The sequence below is a fragment of the Cynara cardunculus genome, assembly GCF_001531365.2.
Source record: "Cynara cardunculus var. scolymus isolate 2C chromosome LG 12, CcrdV1, whole genome shotgun sequence".
Lineage (NCBI taxonomy): Eukaryota > Viridiplantae > Streptophyta > Magnoliopsida > Asterales > Asteraceae > Cynara > Cynara cardunculus.
In genome coordinates, this window is record NC_037539.1 from 28946284 (window position 1) to 28950808 (window position 4525).

The window sequence follows — 4525 nt, forward strand, 5'->3', positions numbered from 1 at the left end:
GAATATCCTGAAAACCATGCTATGGGAAGAATTTGTGGTTAAGTTTAAAATGCAGTATTGTCCTGAAGCTGCAGTAAGAAAGTTGRAARATGATTTCCTTYDTCTTGARCAAGGAAACATGTCAGTCCGCCAGTATACAGAAGTTTTCATGGAACAATCTAGGTTTGCTGAAGCCTATATTTTATCTGAAAATAGTAAGGTGAGAAAGTATATCTGGGGATTGGAGTCGAATCTTCGAAAATATGTGATATCCAGGAATCCGACAATATTTCAAGCGGCAATTGATGCTGCTGAAATTCTGGAGCAAGACATTAATCGACAACCACAAGAGAAAGTTGGAGAGAAAAGAAAGAGGGAAGCTACAGTAACTGATTTCCGTATACCGAGGTTTATGGAAAATTTGAATCTACCAGTTTCAAGGTTTGTAGATAAAGCATGTACCCGGTGTCATAAAATACATCAGGGAAATTGTAATACAGAATCTCGAGTATGTTTTAAATGTCAGGAATTAGGACATATAGCTCGAGATTGTCGGGTGACACGAAGGTGTTTTACTTGTAATTCATCTCAACATATAAATGCCGATTGTCCGCAAGCAAAAGGTCGAGGGTCTGGTTTTGTTGGAGGACGGGGATCTGGATATTCTGGGGGCCGAGGATCTGGTTATGTGCCAACAGGTCGAGGACAGATGAATAATTGTGTTAATTCAAGTGGTGAGGAGAGATAAGACATGGGGAGTCTGCAAGAAGGAGAGCCTTTCAGATGACGAGAGGCGAGGCAGAAGAGCACCCTGAAGTGGTAACAGGTACATTCCTCGTTAATTCAGTATGTGCCAAAGTTTTATTTGATTCGGGTGCAAATCGTTCTTTTGTGTCACCATCGTTTGTTAACTGCACACATTTAGAATCTAAAGCGTTGAGTAAGGATCTAATTGTGGAAACAGCAAACGATAGTGAAGTTTTGGTTAAGGAAAGTTTAGAGGAATGCTTTATAAGTATAGAAGGGTGTGAAGTGCCTATACAATTGTTTCCTTTGCCTTTAAAGGAATTTGATATAATTATAGGCATGGATTGGTTAGCTAAAAATCAAGCTAACATAGTTTGTGATGAGAAGATGATTCATATAGACTTACCAGAAAAAGGAAGGGTTGTGATTTATGGGGATCGACGGGATCGTTATTCTAGCCTTATCTCTGTTTTAAAGGCTTGAAAGAATGCGCAGAAGGGATGTGTTAGTTTTCCTGCGTATGTTATAGACATGAGGAAAGAAGAAGAAAAGATGAAAGATATTCCAGTTGTGAGGGAATTTTCTGAGGTATTTCCGGAAGATTTGATATGTCTACCTCCAAATCGAACGATAGAATTTCAAATAGAACTACTTCGTGGAGCAGCACCCATAGCTCGTGCACCATATAGATTAGCTCTTTCTGAGTTAAAGGAGTTAATGACCCAGTTGAAAGAATTATTGGATAAAGGATTCATTCGACCAAGTACTTCCCCGTGGGGTGCGCTAGTGCTTTTTGTGAAAAAGAATGATGGATCAATGAGGATGTGTATTGACTACCGGGAGTTGAATAAACTAACAATCAAGAATAAGTATCCTCTTCCAAGAATTGATGATTTATTTGATCAATTGGTTGGGGCTACTTATTTTTCAAAGATTGATTTACGGTCCAGTTATCACCAGTTGAAGATTCGGAATGAAGATGTGTCGAAAACAGCATTTCGTACATGTTATGGTCATTATGAGTTTCTGGTTATGCCGTTTTGACTCACAAATGCATCTGCAGCATTTATGGACATGATGAATAGGGCATGTCGTCCCTATCTTGATAAATTTGTGGTTGTCTTCATTGATGATATTCTGATATATTCTCGATCAGAAGAAGAGCATGCTCATCATTTGAGATTACTTCTGGAATTGTTGAAACAAGATAGATTGTATGCCAAAATGTCAAAGTGTAAATTTTGGCTACGAGAAGTTCAATTTTTGGGGCATGTTATCTTAAAAGAAGGCATCAAAGTGGATCATTTGAAGATTGAAGCCATTGAAAAATGGGAAGCCCCAAAGACTCCAACTGAAATCAGAAGTTTTCTTGGATTGGCTGGGTATTATCGTAAGTTTATACTAGATTTTTCTCGTATAGCTACTCAATTAACGAAGCTGACTAAGAAGAATGTGAAATATGAGTGGGATGAAGCACAAGCTCAAGCCTTTCAGATGTTAAAAGATAAGTTATGCAGTGCACCAATTCTATCTTTGCCAGATGGAATGGAAGATTTTGTGGTATATATACTGACGCATCAAAGATGGGTTTGGGTAGTGTATTAATGCAACGTGGAAAGGTAATATCTTATGCTTCTAGACAATTAAAAGATCATGAAAGGCAGTATCCTACTCATGATATGGAATTGGCAGCAGTAGTGTTTGCTTTGAAGATATGGAGACATTATTTGTATGGAACAAAATGTCAAATCTTCACAAATCATAAGAGCTTGCAACATCTGTTCCATCAGAAAGATCTGAATATGCGTCAGAGAAGATGGTTGGAATTGGTAAGTGATTATGATTTTGAAATTTTATATCATCCAGGAAAGGCAAACTTAGTGGCCGATGCGTTAAGTCGATAAGAGAAAAGTGGAACTATCAAAGTTATAGCTTTACGAGTTGAGTTGTTACCCAGTATTCAAGAAGAGTTACGAGAATTTCAATATGAGGTAATGAAAAAGGATAAGATCAAATAGGAAAGATTGGGTGGATTAATATCTAATTTGGTAAAAGATGACAGAGAATTTTGGAAATTCCAGAATAGAATTTGGGTACCATGCTATGGTGATCTCAGAAAACGTATTTTGGGTGAGGCTCATAAGTCAGGTTTTGCAATTCATCCAGATACAAATAAAATGTATCAGGATTTGAAGTAACACTATTGGTGGCCAGGTATAAAGAAGAATATAGCTAAGCATATTAAGCAATGCTTAACATGTCTTCAAGTAAAAACACCAACGCCCTTACAGTAGGTTGCAATCTTTAGAAATTCCAGTGTGGAAGTGGGATCACATCACTATAGATTTCATAACCAAATTGCCGAAAACATCAAAAGGTTATGATGCTATATGGGTGATAGTAGATCGGTTATCCAAATCTGCTCACTTTTTACCTATGAAAGAGTCATATTCAATGGAGAGATTGGCAAAACTATACATTGATGAGGTAGTGACACGACATGGTGTTCCTCTATCAATTGTTTCTGATAGAGATAGTCGGTTCACTTCCATGTTTTGGAAGAGTTTCCAAAGAGTAATGGGTTCCAAGATTAAGTTAAGTACATCTTATCACCCTCAGACTGATGGACAAAGTGAACGAACTATCTAAACTTTACAAAAAATGCTAAGAGCATGTGTCATTGATTTTGGAGGGTCATGGGTTAGTCATTTGGCTCTGGTGGAATTTGCATACAACAATAGTTACCATTCAAGTATTCAAGCAGCACCTTTCGAGGTTCTGTATGGACGAAAATGTCGAACTCCATTGTGTTGGAATGAAATAGGTGAAAAACAGTTGGCTGGGCCTGAGTTAGTTCAGCAAACTGCATATAAAATTGGAATAATACGGGAACGAATGAAAGCGGCACAAGATAGACAAATAAGTTATGCAGATAAACTTTGGAAGCCGATTGAGTTTCAAGTGGGTGATAGAGTGATGTTAAAAGTATCACCTTGGAAAGGAATGGCACTTTTGGAAAAAGAGGGAAGTTAAGTCCAAGATATGTTGGACCATTCCTTATTACTGTAAGAGTTGGGGAAGTGGCTTATAAGTTAGAACTTCCTTTAGAGCTAAGTGGAATCCATGACACATTTCATGTGTCGAATTTAAGGAAGTGTCTAATAATTCCAGATGTGGCAGTGCCGCTACCTGAAATAAAGGTGGATGAAAAGTTATGCTTTAAAAAACCCCTAAACAGATTACTGACTACAAGGTGAAGAAACTACAAAATAATGAGATTGGATTAGTAAAGGTTCAGTGGCGTTATCATAAGGGACCAGACGCCACCTGGGAATCAGAATCAGAGATGCGGATGAAGTATCCCTACCTTTTTGCTTAAATGGAATTCCGAAAAGAAATTCTTTTAAGGAGGGAATGTTGTAATATTCGGGTTTTAAGCTTTGATTAAGATTTTTGAATATATATATATATATATATATATGTGTGTGTGTGTGTGTGTGTGTGTGTATGTGTGTGTGTGTCTTAGGGTAATGTGAAAGCGTGTGAAGGTGTTGAGGTGCATAGCCGACTTAGTAAAAGACGGCCATACACTTGCTCTAAATAGCAAGTGTAGGTTTAATTGCAAGGTTTTTTCTGATTTTCTGAGAGTTTTCTTCATACATTGAGAGAGTAATTGCAGGTTCAAATTTGTTCAACTATCTTTTGTAAGGTGAGTGTATACCACTTTAAAGTATTGGTTATTAATTATGTTACTGTTAGAATATGCTATTTATGAACTGCATTTCATAAATATTTGTAT